Genomic DNA, 19,798 nt, shown 5'->3' with positions numbered 1-19,798 from the left:
AGTTCCTGACCCAGACCTCTGTGTTGTACTCTGGAAACTTACCTGAGCAAGTTAACCAGAGGTTGTGTAGGAGCACAGCTCGGCAGCCTACCACTGGCAGAAGTTGAAAATTCAGCCAAACATCTGTTACCGTACACAACATTGACTTATATTCTGAGTCTTTACTTTTACATGTGACTAGCTGAGGTTAGCGGTACACCACAAACTCTATGAAAGACTCAGGTAATTAAGGCAAATGTATTGTTTTTCTTGAATCACTAGAATGATTGCTTGAAGTTTCTTCTTTGCTCTATTTACAGCAACAACTGTAAACGTTTCTATGGAAACGTTTAAAAATACTTCTCCAGGATGAATATGATAACACCTATTCACAAGTCACAAAAAGCTTTCATTTTGGAATCAATTTTTGTAGAAATTTTGTACAACTGAGTAAATAGCTAGAGACATTGACCAACTGTATGATAGGCTTTTTTTATATTAGTGCCACTTGATAGATAATTTATCCAGTGTAAGTGGATCATAGGGATATCGATTCATGTTTTTCAAACTCTTTGAAAATGGCAGATCAAATAGCCCACATATTCAATGGTAAGGGGAGTTCTACATACTAAGGAGATTACATAAGTCACGGTACTAAAAATTAGTTTTTCAGATTCATCATAGTTGTAGCACTCCCTAAGTATCATGTTATCAAAGACACTGAGGTAAAAACCAAGAGAAAATAGGTATGTACAGAATCTAAGAATGCTTTACCTTTCTTCTTTTTCTAATGCCCACTCTGAAAGCCAAAGGCTTTTGTCATTGTCCACTGATAAACTGTAGGAACAGTGTGTAAAAAGTAGGCAGACAGGCATGTCCTCTAGTAAATGCACAGAACATTACTTTTTTTCCTAAATCATTAGAGGAAGCCTTGATGATGACATTTGAGAAGTGAGTCTTGAACTTCACTGCCCTGCCTTTTTGTCCTCATCATTGTTCATGAAAATAGACTTTCATAGCACCACAAGAACAGATTCAGAATAAATTAAGTTTACTAATTATCATGTCTGAGACTAAAAGTACTATGGCAATGCTCTGCTTTTGCCTTAACCTTTCCAGTATTTTGTGATTCAGTCATCTGACATTTACCTTTCACTCTTCCTCAGAAAATGTACTCTCAGAATAATTGGAAAAGGTCAAATTTCAGTGTTACCTTATATTTCAAAAAATGTTAACATGTCATATCGTCGCTACTATTAATATGTAGAAGAATATATATACACACTATACATATATATAGTTTGTCATTATAGTTAGTCTATAACCATATAATGCATATATAATATATGCATGTTATGTATATATATATATATACACATATATACGTGTATATATATATGATCAATGACATTTTAATGATCTTAGAAAAAACATTATGCTTACAAATCTGGATTTTATTTTGTTTCTTTTCTCACTTGTCCTTTTCTTTCTTTTTTCATTTCAATGATTCAACTTTTTTTCCTAGTCTCTATATGTTATCTACCTCTTCTACTGAGTTCTTTTCTGTCTAGTAGCACAGAGTATAGGATCTAGAGCCAGAAAATATGGGCTTGAATCCCAGCTCTGACAATTACCAGCTGTGCATTTTTCACTAAGTTGCTTAACCTTTCTGGGTCTCATTATCCAAATTCCATGGATTAAAAAAAAAAGCTAACATCATCTCCTGCATAAAATTTCTGTGAGGATGAAATGGGTTAATACCTCTTAGACTCAGAAAATCGTACTTGGCACATATAAGCATTCAGTTAATGTTAGCAATTGTGGAGAAAGGATATGGCTCTCAAATTCCTTTTTCTACCCTGTCTTAAATCTCTCCCTCTTAAACCTCATAAAATCTTATGACATTTAAGTTTCAACTCATGTTTCTTTGATTGGTTGATACACAGTGTCTGGAGCATTGTGCTGAGAAGGAATCTGAAGCCCCTGTGGAGAAAAGGAGGAAAGAGAGATACGGAGACAATTAACAATGCTTGCCATGCACGTGGGAAGTTGGCCCTCATGCCACATATTTGCCATCCTTGAAAAAAAGGAATCATATTTGAGCAATATTTTGGAAAATTTCAAGGCATATTTGTTACTTTTCACTGTAATAATTTTGTTATCATTTTAAAATAATATCATAAGATGGTTTAGGGCAGGTACCATATTAGATTCAACTCATAAAACTTTTATTTAAAACCTATTATATTCATTGCAATGTGCTGTGAACCAGTGCCAATAGCAGTACTAGAAACAGAATACAGAACTGACTTATAATTAGTAGTTCGATGAGGCCTATTTTAATTTATTCATCCTAGAGAGCTATACAACACTTGGGAAGAAACTCTTCAGCATCCACAAAGTAGGACATGAAGCCTGGACTCATTTGTGTTAGGTTTAGTTTACCTGCTAGGGTTTGTGGTTTCATCTCATTTCTTAGAGGACATACCAAACCCATGTAAGGAAATCTTGGCATTCCTGATTGATTTCTACCTCCTTCTTGGAGGGTAATCAACATGACTCATTCACTTCATACTTTTGTTTAATAAGATAGTTATCCTTTGGCTCAAGAAGTAGTAGGCAGTAATGAATTGATCCCATGCCAGCTTTTTTCTTATTAATTCATTTATGGGTCTAGCCTATTGAGTTTTCTCAAAGACGTGATTCAGTCGTCTTTCACGATTGACTAAGAGGATACTGTTAATCCTTGGCTGTGTCATTAGTTCACTCAGCGTTTAGCCTCACTGATGATGAGGAACGGACTGTCATAGTTTGTTGCTTCTCCCTGATGCTGTCCATTCTGGAGCCCAGTTACTTTTCCTCACAAACCCCTAACTCAGGTCTGACCCTGGAATATGTTTGAGTTTTTCTCTCTTAAACCGATGACATCTGGCTGATGGCTTAAGAGCTCGGTAGGCTTTATAAAGATAACCTTGGTGTGAGGAGTGGTCAAAGGCTAGAGCGTTTTGAACGTCCATCCTTCAGGACAAATCAGAAGTCCTGAAGTATTGTTTGTGCTTGGAAATATCATTTAATACGTTACAGGATCAGCACATTTTAAAAAAAAACAACTTTATTCTCTAAGCAATCTGGGCTGAGGTTGTGGCATTATGGGATAATAATGATTTTTCCAGCAATTCACTAATACCTATTGTTAGAGAATCTGGACATTAATTGTAGCCTATCTGCAGCTGACTGTAACCAAGGATCATCCCGTTCCTCCTCCTCCTCCAAGCAGGGGCCAGGCCTGCAGCCTGCTAGTATTTTACAATATATCATGAAAATTGCAAATATACTAATATCAAATGCATTATCATAAAATTAAAATAATACAATATTCAGTGTGCTTTGACCTGTGCTTTACAAGAGATGCATCTAATGCTATTGATACTTTCATTCCAGTGATTTTTATGCATCTCCATGCCTGGTGCAGCACCTGGGATGTTGTGGGTGTCAGCAATAGGGGTTTATTCAGTCATTTCACTTAAAATTCAAAGAACAATCAGGACACAGTTTCTGCCCTCAAGGAGTTCTTAGTCAGACACAGGAGTCAGTCATGTCACCTGTCAGTTCGATGCCATGAAAGCCCCCAGGAGGAGCATCAAGGTGTGGGGGGGAGGAGGAGTGCTTCATTTCAGGTCAGAGAGGCTTCTGGTTGGAAGTAGCATACATTTCAGACAAGCCTGCATTAGGCTGAAGCATTGCTCCTTTTACCCTCTGGGAACAGCGGTATTGGAAGTACATCTGTGGCTTGGCACGCTCCTTGTCTTTATGTAGCCTGTCTTAAAGAACGTTCCCCAGAAGCAGACTTGGAATGAAGCTATGCTTCCAGGCCCAGGACAAACTGATGAAGAGTTGGGGAAAGCAGGACAGGGAAGAAGAAATCCACACAACTGTCTGATGCAGCCAAAACCCCGCTAAGGGTAACTTCAGCCTGGTCCTGCAGAGGAATTCTGAAGTTCTGCCTCTGGACTTTCATGCCCTGGCCCATCAGTCCTTTGCTTAAGGGCTGACCCAGGGTGATGCAAACTCCCAGGCATTTAATATATAATATAAACCTTCAGTGGCCCAAGGGCAGCCTCCCAGAGAACACGTCAGGTGCAGGCATTTAGAAGCAAAAGCACACAGATGTCAGGAGGAGATGCGCTGTAAAGAGGTCTGCTGACATCTGGAGAAGCACTGACAGCGTCCACTCCACTCCCAATGTACAGTGCCAAGGACGGTATTCTTTGTAACCATAGATTGTGTCAGAATTCTAAAATGCTACTTGGTTTTCTATGGATCTTTGGAAATTTGAGAAATAGTATCTGTTTTTGAGTCTGCAGAGGAGATGGTTAAGATCTTCTTGAAATCAAGGAGATTCTGGGTTACTTGTACTTGGTGGTTTCACCCCAAGTGTGTACCCTCCAGAAACAAGGCTGTTTCCACAGGTGGCTGCTTAATTCATTAAGCTAAATAAGTGTTGAGAGTTACACATACATCCTGGACCAACATACCTCATGAGGCAGCTAGGTCCTTCAAATTGCCCACCAGTTGGTATTCCTTTAAGTAGAGGTATAATATGTTCCTCTGAAATGTAATTTTAATAAGGGTGATATATTAACCAATTATGAACATCAAACTGAATGAATTTATCTAGACCTCTAAAGAATGAGACCCAGAAGTGGTAACTTTAGATGTAGGTGGGTCCAAGAAAAAATCCAGAATATGGGGCCATTCAATTAGACACTTTACAACCAAGAATATCATAGCAGTGTCCCTGGCTTAAGGCACAGCAGAAATGTAATAGAAGGCTGTGGAGAATGCAGGAGCCAAGGGCAGCCTTTGCAAAATGCATCAAGGAGCACCAATGACTGATTTTTCCCTTGCATGGCCTACTTCACCATACTCATGATGCTATTGCCGCCAAAAAAGACTTTGCATAACCCTTCGAGAACCATAACCCACGGATTTATGTCACAGGCACTCTCAGTGTTCCCAGCACATACTGGGTGCTCAAAAAATATTTTCTGAATGAATACATTTGTTGGATGAATGTGTTTGGTGCCACTTGATACCCCAACAGGGCTTGCTATACCTCGGGAGAAGAAAAATAGAACAGGCTTTAGGCAGAGAAAACTCCTGAGGGAGACCTGTTCAAGACTTGCTGGCCAAACACTTTGACATGAGACCCCCAGTAACCTCCTGCTGGCTCGGTCAGCAGTGCGGTCTACTGAGGGACACAGATTTCTAATGCTGCGAGGCTCTCTCTGTCTGGCCACCATAGGGATCAACCCATAGACTGAGAGAGAGAACACACAAATCTACCTTGACTTGGGCTCTTTGTTTCCCCACTTCTTGAGGACTGTATTCTGGTCCCAACCTTCTGGGTATCACCTTTCATCCACACCAGAAGAGAGATTAGAGTTGAGAAGTCTGCCTGGGTGACACCATGCAATCAGAATTGCCAGGGAGAAAGGGGCAGCGGGAAGCAGCCTTTATCTCTGCCACCTTGGTTTCCTTTATCATCAGATGAGGGGAGTAATCCTTGCTGTATACTTGACATCCTGAGATTAACGTGAGGTGCAAAAATAAAAAAAAGTGATGTCTCTAAAGTTTTTAAAAATTGCTCCACAGAGCAAGACAGCTACCCTGAACAGAAAGTCAGTGATGGCATTCTACCCCTTAAGGGTTGCCATTTGCTTGGAATAATTGAGACTCTTCTACCAAAATCTCATTGACAACTAATGGGAAGAGAGCAAATATCAACCCAGTCTTTGACTGGTTTCCTGGAAGGTGGTAATCTGTGGGTCCATGGAATCCTGTGCCTTTGGCTTTTACCTCTCAGAATTCCTTTCATTCTCTTTTTTAAAAAATTGAGATATAATTGACATATAACATTATGTTAGTTTCAGGTGTACAATATAATAATTCTATATTTGTGTATATTGTGAAGTGATCACCACGATAAGTCTAGTTAACATCCATCACCACAGTTACAATTTTTTTCTTGTGACAAGAACTTTCAAGATCCACTCTATTAGCAACTTTCGAATATACAATGCAGTATTATTAACTATAATTACCATGTTGTACATTACATCCAACTTGGGCTTTTTTTGTTCCCATTATGCCTGGCTGCTAGCCAAACCACAAGGTATTCTATCCAGACCTGGGAGGTCACACTGACACAGTTCGGGCAGGCTGGCGACAGGATGTGTGAGGAACCAGGCAGGATGGCCCCAGCCTGCTGGTGCCAATGTGTGGCAGTGTGGTTCAGAGAAACACACAGAGCTTCAGAGACAGATCTGGAGGGAGACCCCATGCTGCCACTTACCACCCCCCGTGTGAGCTTGGACTAACGTTGAAACTTTCTGAGGCTCATTTTCCTCAGCTGTTTAACAATGCCTTCCTCATGAGGTCAACGTGAGGATTAAATAAGAATATGTGCAAGAAGCACTTCATCTTTTTTTTTTTTTAATTTATTTATGTATTTTTGGCCGCATCGTGTCTTTGTTGCTGCGCGTGGGCTTTCTCTAGTTGTGGCCAGCAGGGGCTACTCTTCAGTGCGGTGCACGGGCTTCTCATTGCGGTGGCTTCTCTTGTTGTGGAGCACGGGCTCTAGGCACACGGGCTTCAGTAGTTGTAGCTTGTGGACTCTAGAGCACAGCCTCAGTAGCTGTGGTGCACGGGCTTAGTTGCTCCGCGGCATGTGGGATCTTCCCGGACCAGGGCACGAACCTGTGTCCCCTGCATTGGCAGGCGGATTCTTAACCACTGCGCCACCAGGGAAGCTCAGCACTTCATCTTTGAGGATCTTACAATTGAGCATCTCTGTCAGACATTGGGTGATACAATCCTCAGACATCTTTTACCCCTCGTCTTCCCCAGACACCCAACTCAGTTTTTGAAAAATTGAAGTAGAGTTGATTTACAATGTTGTGTTAGTTTCAGGTGTACAGCAAAGTGATTCAGTTATACGTACATATATATCTATTTTTTCAGATTCTTTTCCCTTATAGTTTATTAAAAATATTGAGTATATTTCCCTGTGCTATACAGTATGTCCTTGTTGGTTATCTATTTTATATATAGTAGTGTGTATATGTTAATCCCAAACTCCTAACTTATCGTCTTCCCCCTTTCCCTTTTGGTAACCATAAGTGTGTTTTCTATGTCTGTGGGTCTATTTCTGTTTTGTAAATAAGTTCATTTGTATTGTTATTTTAGATTCCACATATAAGTGATGTCATATGATATTTGTCTTTCTTTGTCTGACTTACTTCACTTAGTATGATAATCTCTAGGTTCATCCATGTTGCTGCAAAAGGCATTATTTCATTCTTTTTTTATGGCTGAGTAATATTCCACTGTATAAACATACCACATCTTCTTTATCCACGTATCTGTTGAAGGACATTTAGGTGGCCCAACTCACTTTTGAGATACCTGTAAAATAATCTCAGGACAAGCCTCAGGATATGCATCTGGGCCAATAAAGACCAGGCTAAGATGTGTGCTGACCTTTGCCAGGTAGTTGGGGGAGGGGAGTGGTCCAGAGGCACATCAAGGTCCATACACCCCCTTCTCGTCTGTAGGCCTTGGTTCATCTGGATCTGAAGTTTCCCCTCCAAACTTCACAAATAATTTGCCTTCAATATATGGCTGCTCTTTCTGATAGAGACCACAGCTTCATCCTGGGCTTTGTTTTCTTATACTCCTGGGGTCCCAATGGCAGGGGCTTAATTATTGGCACCCCCAATCTTATGACTATTCCTCAAAATTACCCCCCCCCCCACAGACGGAAGGGCTCTACTGCTGAGTCTTAAACACATTGGCACGCGGAAACCCCACTGGATCAGCAGCCCCACCTTGACACCCCTTTGTGAGCCCCTTGTGCTCAGGACTCTTGAGTCCCTTGAGTTTCTGTGCCCCACCCAAGACACGGTGCTGAGAATGGCAAGTCCAACACTAATTTCCTGTGGAACAAATATGCACTGAGCACTCATGTGTATGAGGCACTCCTCTGGATGGTGAAGTGCACGGGAAACCTCTGCCTCCTCATGGAACCTGCATTCAGGAAGGGATAGTAGACTAGAAGCAGAATAAATAAGTGAAGCACACATTGTGTAAAAGGGTGACATGTGCTATGAAGAAAAATAAAGAGGTGAGGGAGTTGCAATTGAAGGGTAAGCTGGGACGAAGTGAGAGAGTGGCATGGACATATATACACTACCAAATGTAAAATAGATAGTTAGTGGGAGGCAGCCGCATAGCACAGGGAGGTCAGCTCAGTGCTTTGTGACCACCTAGAGGGGTGGGATAGGGAGGGTGGGAGGGAGACGCAAGAGAGAGGGGATATGGGGATATATGTATATGTATAGCTGATCCACTTTGTTATACAGCAGAAAGCTACACACCACTGTAAAGCAATTATACTCCAATAAAGATGTTAAAAATAAATAAATAAGTAGAGTGGCTGGAAAAAGTCTCATGAGAAAAGACCAGAAGGAGGTAAGGGAGGGGATTTAACAGATGTGTGAGGAGAACATTCTCGTGGGCGAACCTGAGAGCAAAGACGCTGAGACAGGAGCGTGTCTGGTGTGTTTGGGGAACAGCGAGGAAGGGAGTGTGGTTGGAGCAGAGGGACGGAGGGGAAAGCAAGAGGAGATGAGGGCAGACAGGAAACAAGTGCTGACCAGGTTGCTGGCCTTGAAGCCACAGATGGCAGAGGCTTTTATTCTGAGTGGCATCGGAAACCGTAGCAAGATCTTCAATCAGTGAAAGCAACATTCTTCCCCAGTTATCTCTCTGGGGCCTGATTCTTACCCTCATTTCTAGAAGCTGAGCCCTGTCTTTCTTCATCTCACATTGCCATCATCTCACGAATGGCACGTTGGTGAGGAGATGCTGGGAGCATCAGAACTGGCTGGGTCAGAGCCCACCTGGTGACGTTCTCTGCACACCTTTTTGACCTGCCGCTCTTGACATACCTGCAGGAAGTGAACTGGGTCAACCACATCCCTGTTTATACTCTCTCTGATCGCAGCTTATACATGCAGGCTTCTAGCTGAATCTTTCTTTCTCTCCTTTCCCCCATCCTTTCCCCGTAATTTCCTTGAAATGGGCTATTTTGCCCTTATCATGTCATGAAACCGGCACCAGTCTCAGGGCTTTCTAAATATCTGCTAGAAGCTAGTGACAGATGCCAAGCTGCCTGGTGATTAGTGGGAAGATTCTGTATCCCCCTCTCTGCCCATTTCTATCAAGAAATTATAATAAAAGTAACATAGTGCTTGCCTCAAGAATTATAGGTCAAGAGGAGAACAGATAAAGGAAGGAAGGAAGGAAGGGAGGGAGGGAGGAGGGAAGGAGAGAGAGAGAGAGAGAAAGATTTCATCATCGTTTTTCTTCATGAAATTGACTGACTTGAGCCAGTATTTCAGAACAAGATGCACTTGGTTACTCAGGGGCCAGTATGAGCCATATACCCAGGTCACCCTCCAGCATCACTCTCTGGCTGAGGGAGGAGTGATGATGTGGTTCTTCGGTTAGCTGGCCTGGCTTGAGGACCAGCATGTCTTCCAGCTTCTGAAGCAGCCTGCCTGGCAGCCCAGAGCACTGTGCTGGCTCCGTGGCTTTTCCAAAGTCCCTGGTGACCTCTCATAACCCTGCTTATAACCATGGCCTTTGAGAAGGGGCCCTGAAGACTGTCTGAAGAGGGAATGCAATTATGGCCTCGACTTGTGTAAGGGTCATACACAAGTTTCTCCATCATATTATCTTCCCCAATAATGTGTGGGACTCTGTTGTGGTATTTGAGTTTTGCAAGTAAATGTGTTCAAATATAACATGAAGAAAATCTAAAATTATAAAGGTTTTTAAATGATAACATTTTTATTTTATAGTTTGGGATTTTATCATTTAAGAATCCTTATTATTTGTAGAAGATTTAGTAAGATCAGTCAGCAGCAGTTGTCATCTATGAAACACACATCAATGCCAGATTCTCTGCTAGATCTCTCCCTGCTGTCTCATGTAATCTTCGGACAGCCCTATGAAGGAGATATTATTGTTTTATCAGAGATGAGAACATTCAAGCTCAGTTAGATCACATAATTTGCCCAAAACCATGCAGCATTAACTGTCCCTCATATTAATGTGGTAGAATCAGGACTTAAATACAGGTCTTAAAACTACAGTGCTGTGGAAGCAGTGAAGGTGTTGGGAGTTAAAATGCCTGCGATTCGTAGAGCTGTGGTGGCTTCTCTGGACAGAGGGTGGTTTGCACGTGTTTAATGGTGTTGCACAGTGGGTGTAACAGTGTTGCACAAATGGAAGGATGTATCTCAGCTTCCACTTCAGTGGAAGTGCCACTTGCTATCACAGCCCATGGAGAACACTGCTCCTGAGGGGGACGGTGACAGCAGAAGTCTGCAGAGCCCCCCCGTCACAGCCACAGCTCCCGCTCTGCACTGCCGTGTCGCGAGATCACAAAAACAAAAACCTTATTTTGGTTGGTTCCAAAGGTCCAAAAATATGAAGCTAACATACAAAGAGTGGTTTAGCTGCTTACCCAATTAGACTTCTCTTCCATTCCCTTATCATATGGGTTAAAACAAACCCTAGTTCCACAGTAGGAAGAACTTGGAGCCTGAGTTCTGCAACTGATGAAAGAGATACACAGAAAGTTCTGATGAGTATACAGACCAAGCTGCGTTTAATTCTCTTAGCAGAGCATTTAACTCCATACTAAATAGAGATGACTAAAAGATTTATTAAGAATCCCTGTGCCCCTCTGGTCATTTTTATATATTTGGATCCCATCTGACTATTAAAGTCAAATTTCTGTTACCCAGAGTAAGAAAAAATAGGTGAGCCCTTGGAGAATACCTGTTTAATGTGTACTGTTTTTCTCTGGGTGTGCTTCATGTGATATCTTACACATTTGCTTATTTTAATCTTCACATCAGCGCTCATATTGAGGTTTAGAGAAAAAAGGAGCTAACATTTTTCTGGCTTGAGACCATGATTCTAATCCCAGATCTTTTGATGCCAAGGCTGGTACTTTATGCATGCATTTTCCATAGCAATAAAAGAAGAGACTATCTCCAAAAGGAAGAGTGTTGAAGCAATCTTCAGACGCTGGTCAAGTTGCTCCTGTCTATCAGCAGCGAAGTTAAGCAAAGAAGAACAAATTGTCTTTCAATTTACCAGGCAAGAGCAGCAGAAAGCATCTTGAAAAATGTCAGCCACTAGAGGGTGCCATTGCCCTTCTGTGCACACGTGGTAAAGCACTCCTAGGATGCTTGCCCAGCCTGCCTTCAGGAAGAGGTCCAGGTGAGAGGTCCCCAAACTTCTGAGGATATATATATATATATATGAGGATGTACGCCCCTGCATCTGCTTTCCTCAAAATTCAAGAGATCAATAAGAATATTTTCCTTTAAGCAAGTAGGGAGTTGCACTTTATGGATACAGATAACTTGATGTCTTTGAAACTGTCTTCAAAAGATTTTTTAACTAACTAAAAAATATTTTTAAATGACTAAATGAGACCCAGGAGGAAAACAATAGCTCATATTGTCTTTCTTGAAATAACTTTAATTTCCTCTTTCAGGCAGAAAGGATTCATTTGTAAATAATCAGCTTTGCCTAGTTCTGTCAGGAGAGCCAGAGAGTTTAAACTTTGACAGAGAATGATCTCTAACCCTATTCCGCAACCACCACCAATTCTAAATTCTCATCCAGCCATTTTACTGGACATGGGAGTAAAACAGTGGACAATACAGGGACTTCCGTCAACAGTGAGCACTTAATAACTGCTCACTTTATAAATCAATCGAACAAATGATTGACTGACTCAAATCTCTGCTTAAATACCACCAACAGTAACAAGGTGATGGAAACCTTCCCCAGCTACGCCTCCTGCCATGGCCTTGAGCTGTCTGCCATATACCTATCAGTAGTGAGCATGTTGAAGATCAAGCATAGATGACGTTTAGATTTGTCCTTTGCCTGTCCGTGGTTACAGACACAACTTACGCTCCTGGTAGATGCTTTATAAATACCTGATGAGTTGAATAAGTAGGAGCTGGCTCTAATTAGGAGTAATAGATGAAACTGAGCCCTGGAAAACCGAAGATGGAATAGTTTAAGTGGGAGAGAGTAATGGTAAAATCTGCTCCTGTGTGTAATCACCTCCCATCAGTAGCAGTGGCTGTCCCCTACCTTAATTAACTTAGAAAAAGAAATAGCTCGGCCCAGAGGCCGTCTTGCAGGGATGCTATGAGAGGATGAGAGAGATAGGAGAAGCACAGTAAAGATGCCCTAATGGGTTTTCCACATCTAGGTTGATTGACTGTTGAGAAAAGAAAGAACAGCTTGTACTATTCTGGGTAGCATGAGCACTGTAATTTGTGACAGCTATAGGTCATGTATCTATTTTTCTGTCCGACAAGGACAAGGAGCAGCTGGTGGGTGGTACAAACCAAGATTGGCTTGTTCAGGCTGTAAACTATGGAGATAGAGCCTTGGTTTTGGGTCTGAGCTATACAGGAGATAGAGCGTGTGGTTCATGCTTGCATGTCTGTGCAAACTTAACTGGAGTTAACAGATTTCTGGCTGCAGGTGGGAAAATGAAGCTTAATGATTCTAAGAGCTCTGTCCCTAATTTCCTTCTGAGCATGAAAAGAAAGTCAGTTTTACACCTCTCTCTCCCCTCTCCACTCCCACCTTCAATTCAATTAAGTCTAACAAACATCAACGGAGCTCTTAACACCTCGCACCATGCTGGGCGCTGAGGCAGTGAGGTGAGTGTGGCCTGCTCCCTGCGCCTCCAGGACTAGTTTTATCCAGAAGGCAGGCAAGTGATCATATAGAGTGGTAATCGTGACAATAGATCAATGCGTAAAAGCTACAAGATGCAGTACAGAGAAGGGAGGGATTTGTTCTATTGCTATAGATAAGGAGAATTGTAGAAAACGTCTCAGTTCGTGGATACGAGAACATCACACTAAGGAATGAGAATGGCTTTCCGGCACATACTCCTAATGTTCCCCTCCTGTAAACTGATTAGAAAAGAGCTGAGAGGTGAAAGGACTCGTCTAGATAGCCGTAGGTTCCTTCCAGCACGCCCCAACTGCCACCCTCCCTTCCGTGCCAAGGGGTGAGCTTCCTTACTTGGGCTGTTCCATTGGCAGCTGCACCACTCACGCTCCCAGGATGGTACCATTAGGGTCTGTGCACCCAACTTTATTTCATTTCTTGATTTTTTTTCTCCTACAAAATTGTGATCTTCATTTTATCTCCTTTAGACAATAAGAGAAAAATTCTGGCAAATGCATTCAGCTAGAGTGTTCTTGTCTTTTACAAGCCAGGCGTGCCAACATTTCCCTTAAGAAAAGGGCATTGTCAAGATCCATGAAGTTAAGCCACAGGGTGAATGCACGTAATTAAAGCCGGTAGTTTAGAGGGTCAGGCACACAGGGTTTCCTGACATCTTCTAGTTGTTCTTTACATGCCCATTAAGTCTGTCCTCATTTCCCCCTAACCCTCCTCTCACAGGCCCTCTCCCTGCCTGCCTGTGATACCTCAACAAAGTCCTCATCATACAAACTGTCAAATTTTGACAAAACTAAAACAGTTTAGTCAAAGTTTGATGTCCTTTATTCAAGGAAAACAATCCATGGCTTGGGGAAGTACATTGCTCACAAGCAGTGGAGCATGCTTCCCAAGGGATTTGGGGCAAAAGTGAGTTTTAACGAGAGTTAGAAGCAGCAACATAGAAACAGGGCATAACTGGCTGGAAGGTCAAGGTCAAGGCAAGCGGGTCCTATTTTCTAGGGAAAGGTAAAGTAGCTAAAGCTGAGTTGGAGGATTGCGATTGGTGTTTGTTAGGTTTCCTTGACAAGTGTTTCCCATAATTGCAGGCTGACATAGGTAGGATTTGTGATCTGGGCTGGGTCACTGGGATGGCCTCCATCTTGAGGTCTTGATGTATGAATTAATGTTATCAACACCTGACACTTCTCCAGAAAAAAAAAAAAAATGGCAAAGAGGAAAGTCCTGATGTCCTCTTGTTATAGGAGTGTCAATGTATTCACTTTGGGACACTGATGCAGAATAAGCAATGTAAAGATGGAAAACAAGTCTGTGTATCTGGAAAAAAATCTCATATTCTTGGAATAAATTCATGCCCTCAGATCCTTAATGGAAGAGAGTAATAAATCCATAAATAAAAATATAAATTGAAGTAAATTCTCCATGTTAAATGAAGAAAATTCAAGGAGATTTTTAAAGAAATTACATGTAACAACTGGAATATTCCACTGTGCAGCAGCAAGTCCCTTTACATTTGAGGACAGTCCCCTGAAGCCAGATGGAGCCTCAAGATTGTCAGAAAACCAACAAATGTCCCCACAAGGGTATTCCTCTCTAATCCTAGGATTTGCTGTATCAGCCAAGCACTTAAGTCTTTTGCATTTGATTTAGGCAGTTTTCTCTACTTGAGTCTGTCATGCTCATCTATGTGGCAATGACACACTCTCCTCCAGAAAGGAGTTGGCAAACAGGTTCACTCGGAAGCAATTCAGGTTATGTTTAGGCTGCAGCACATATCAGAAAGCCTCTGAACATATATGCATCCTGGAGGGGTTTGCTAAGCATTGGATGGGGATGTGCAACAGGTTTAAAGACAAACCACAACTTAGGAGGCCTTCAAACCAAAGGGCGGTGTGGACTCATGACTGTTATGGTGTGTCAGGTAAACAGGAACCTTTTGTTTAGCAAAAGCTTGGAAGTTTTAGTGTTGCAGAAGGAGATATCCAGGGACACAATCCGCTCCCCTTCATTGCCAAATGAATTCAAACTGTGACCTGTTTTTCTCTGCCACCATGAGTTGGTCTTCTGATGAGACTCAGTTGAACCTGGGAAAAAGGAACTAAAACAATTAACTGTACACCTCACAGTCTGGATCTGGTGGCAACACTTAAAGTTGAAAGCAGGGCCTAGGTTTAAACCCTCATGTTGCCAGAGACGCATCCAGGACATTAAAATCAATTTTTTTTCCAGTCTTAGCAACCTAAATGTCCATTGACAGATGAATGGAAAAGAAGATGTGGCACATATATACAATGGAATGTTACTCAGCCATAAGATAAAAAGGGTAAAATAGATAGCTAGTGGGAAGCAGTCGCATAGCACAGGGAGATCAGCTCTGTGCTTTGTGACGACCTAGAGGGGTGGGATAGGGAGGATGGGAGGGAGGCTCAAGAGGGAGGGGATATGGAGACGTGTATGCATATGGCTGATTCACTTTGTTGTACAACAGAAACTAACACAGCACTGTGAAGCAGTCTTACTGCAACAAGGATCTATAAAGAAAAATCAAATTGTTGCCAGTCTTAATGGCTCAGGCTGCAGGAAGCTCCATGGAGAGGAGCAGCAGGGATCAGGCCTATTCTCCTTGAGACTGGGACCTCAAGGCTTTACTCATTAGACAGAGGACAGCAGCCTACATCCTTTTCATCACTCCACCTTGAATTTTGCACATGTCAGGCCCTGAGGCATTACCTGTGGAAAGTTACCCTGCAAAAGTCAGGATGGACTCTGGGGGTTTTGTGGTAAATAATTTTGGCAAATATTAACTATTTTATTCCCTCTTGAAGAGTCACAATATTCTTGGTCATTTTAAAGACATCAGAAATTCTGAAGTCAAAACATTTTCATTTTTTTGTATTCCTTTACATATTTTTTAGTCCAGCATTTTCAAAATTTCTTTAACCATTGTTAAAAGATAAACTGAGGCATATTGAACACCTTAAGAGTTTATTTGAGGAAAATCAATCTATAACAGGCAGCACCAAGCTGAAGTGGTTAGGAGTACTCCAATAGGAGCTAGAAGAAAGACTTATAAAGTGAAGAAGAAAAAGAAAAGAATTACTGATTATCTATGGCTTAAATCCCAGTTGGCTGTTTGTGATCGGCTGTCCTTAGGTATCAGTTCCTTAATCTTGAGGCCGTTACAGTCTTAGATTTGGTTTACTTGCATAGGTCACTATGATGTTAGAGCCGCCTCAGTCTAATGGCCTTCAGGTTTAATTAATTTAACACCATGGAACCCTTTTTGCAGACCAATTATTAGCATCTCAAGAAATGAGTGTTTGGCAATACACATTTCTAATTTTTTTTTAATTTTTATTTTATTTTTATTTTTTAACATCTTTATTGGAGTACAATTGCTTTACATTGTTGTGTTAGTTGCTACTGTATAACAAAGTGAATCAGCTATACGTATACATACATCCCCAAATCCCCTCCCTCTTGTGTCTCCTTCCCACCTTCCCTATCCCACCCCTGTAGGTGGTCACAAAGCAATGAGCTGATCTCCCTGTGCTATGCAGCTGTTTCCCACTAGCTAGCTATTTTACATTTGGTAGTGTATATATGTCCATGCCACTCTCTCACTTCGTCTCAGCTTCCCCTTCCCCCTCCCCATGTCCTCAAGTCCATTCTCTACATCTGCGTTTTTATTCCTGTCCTGCCCCTAGGTTCTTCAGAACCTTTTTTTTTTAGATTCCATATATATGTGTTAGCATACAGTATTTGTTTTTCTCTTTCTGACTTACTTCACTCTGTATGACAGACTCTAGGTCCATCCACCTCACTACAAATAACTCAATTTCATTTCTTTTTATGGCTGAGTAAAATTTCATTGTATATATGTGTCACATCTTCTTTATCCATCTGTCGATGGACACTTAGGTTGCTTCCATGTCCTAGCTACTGTAAATAGTGCTGCAATGAACAAAAAAGGCACACAAAAGTGGCAACCATCTCACACAGCAAGTTAACATGATACAGAGCTACCCGCAGGTGAGGAAGGATACGAATATTTGTATAAATCCATGCTCTCAGAGCCTCAGGGAATACTGTGATGTAGGCGGTCAGTACTGGCCAGGTGATTCCTTGCTTACAACTGAGGGTGTACTTGGCGGAAGTGATTGTTAATTTCAGCTCAAAGGAAAGGTTATTTGCACAGCAGGGGCTCCAATGTTTAGATAGTTCCATCAGACCTCAAGGGGGCTCTACCTGTCAGATCACAAAAGCCCTGGGCAGGGTGGATCCTGAAACCTTATCAGAACCACACGATGATTCGCCTCGGGTGGGCCACATGTGGAACAGGCCTTGTGGCTCCCGCATGGCCCACCTACAATACTATGAAAAATAAGAGTAAAGGGAGGGAGGGGGAGACCACACAGACTAAGATCAGCAGTTTTCCTTTCGCTTTAATGATCACCAGTTACAGCTGATTTGGAATGGGAGCCCTGAGCATAAATTGAAGGCCTCTGGCCTGGGAGGCCTGAATTGGGCTCACATTTTTCAAGCCCTGCTGTAGTTAAAATTTACAGCTCTGCTGTGGATGGGAGTAGCCTTAGGAAATAGAATTCCTAGTCTGAGAGTATAGGGATAGCTTGGGGACAAACAACACATTATTTGAGATTGTTTACCAGAGATCTGGGGAAAATATCCAAGGGAAAAAAATTCCTCAAGAAAAACAAGCCCTGATGGACTTTCTTACTCTTTCTGCCTTTTTCCCCCATAGACTAACACCAAAGGCTCCTGTGTTAGTTTGGACCCTCCTAAAAGCAGACTCGAGACAGGATTGGATGCATAGGAGACTTACTGTAAGGATAAAGGGGAGAGAAAGTGAGAAGGTGGGCAGAGACGGGCACCTGTGAGGGAAAGGGGGCAAGAAGGACAGTCCAGTCGGGTGGGAAGGGACTCGTTGGACCGGGAGTGCATGTGTCTTCACTGCACTAGCCACCTTCTCCTTGTCCTGTCTGATGAGCTCATAGTCACTGATGAGGTTTACCAGGTTAGTGTGATCAGGTTTACCAGGCAGCTGAGCTTGGGGTACAGTGCCGTCTGTCTCCAGGATCCGTCTTGTTTCTGTAGAGGCCAGCCTATGACTTAGATGGAGATATGACAGGGTCCATGAGCTCTGCATCTTTTAGGTAGTTAATGGAGGCGCCATCCCTCCCAGGATGAACCATATCAATCAGCCTCTGAAATTTGGCTTAGGTCTGGGAACTGAGCAAAGAACTTTGACTTTGCATTGGGATAGCTGTCTTCATCCTCGTGATCCTCCGTTCTTCCCTTTTCTGGCTGTAGGTTTTTACGACTCCCTTTCTGGATGCTGTCCATTTTGCTCCTGGGAACGATATGCTCAATTAACCATGTACAAAACTCCCTGAAGATCAAGCCCTCCTGACTGCCCTCTCTACCTGCCAGTTATTGTGGTAATTATGGTCTCCTGGCTTCTGGCAGTTAAGTGCTAAGTGTTGCCACCTAACATCTAATACCTCAAGGTTCCGTCAGCCCCATAGACACTAACAAGGCCAGCTCTGTCAGCTCTGTGACTTCCCCTCCCACTGTAAGCACTGGCCTGCAGAGGAGAGCTCCCACCAAACTGCTGTCCTTGTCATCAGTACATTCCTGATGGCCTTGGTGAATGCTGTGTCCTCTGGGCCTTCCTGCAAAACAGAATTCTGCTGGCTCTTCTGCCCTCACAGAATATATCCATGCTGGCATGTCCACATCCCTCAGCCCCTTTATTCCTTCCTCTGCTGTCTTCCAGGACTCAAGCATTTGCACTTTACTCAAACTGGGCCATCAATTTCTCCAGGTTTCCAATAGCCACCCTAGTAGTGAATTTGCCTCATCCCCTAGGGTCCTTGCCAGGGTAGGTGTTAAATCCAGTATCTTGAGAAATGTCCCCCAAGTCAATGAATTCTTGCTTATCCACTCTTTCATTCCATCACCCTTGATCAAATACCCTCAGAATACAATAGTGGTATAGGCTAGCCAGTTTTTGTGGCTCCTCCTAGTATATAGTCTCTTCTTTCTCTTATCAGACCCAGCATATCTTCAACTGGTTATCAGTCTGGATTACAGGAGATAAAGTAGGAGTAGCTCTTATGGGGGGTGCCTCTTGCGTTGTTGGGAAGAAGTCTCTGCTGCATCTTCCAGTATAGGGGAAAATGTTAGCTCTTACTAGGCAAGGGTAGCTACCTGCTACAAGCTCTAAGGATTGTCAAGGGGGCTATGGTGTGTGTACAGAGCCAACATTCTCATACTCATTGTCGTACTTCTTGATGCCCTCATACCATTTTTCAGGGTCCCAAGTTTTCTCAACCTTTTCCAAGCTTTCTCACCATTTTTTACATCTTAGGAGCTCCAACTTCAAAATTCAGATCGCTGGTCAGCTACTCAGCTGTGTCAGCTTTCCTACTGCAGGAGATAAGGTATTAAAGAAGCCCTCTGGCTCTCACGCTTAGCCTTTAAATGCTTGTTAAAGGTCCTCAGTTTTTCATTATCCTTGCATAGGACATCACTATAGTTTAGCAGTCACTGACCAACTTCTCTGTCCCCCAGACATTGCACCTCCCAAATTTTTCAAAAACTTGAATTGTGTACCTGCAGTGTTGTTCCCCTCCATGGGGGAGTTTCTCCAGGTCATGACTTGTGAAATCTTTAGCATCTGAAATGACACCTTGTGCCAGAGACTACCCATGTACTATATATACCACTCAGGATGGCATCCTCCCTGGGCAATGAGCAAGCCAGTCCCAAATTGCCATCTTACTGCCTTTTTCTTGGATCACTCCAGGCTCCACTTGTGTTAGTTCAGTTCTTGTGAGAAGCAGATGTCAAGATGAGATTTGACTTAGTGAAGGAGATGTCAATGAAGAATTAAGGGGACAACACCAGAGAAGGCAGGGAGAGCCTTTAGGCCATG

The sequence above is a fragment of the Balaenoptera acutorostrata genome, chromosome 9 (assembly GCF_949987535.1).
Source record: "Balaenoptera acutorostrata chromosome 9, mBalAcu1.1, whole genome shotgun sequence".
NCBI classification, from domain to species: domain Eukaryota; kingdom Metazoa; phylum Chordata; class Mammalia; order Artiodactyla; family Balaenopteridae; genus Balaenoptera; species Balaenoptera acutorostrata.
This window is presented reverse-complemented; position numbering follows the sequence as displayed.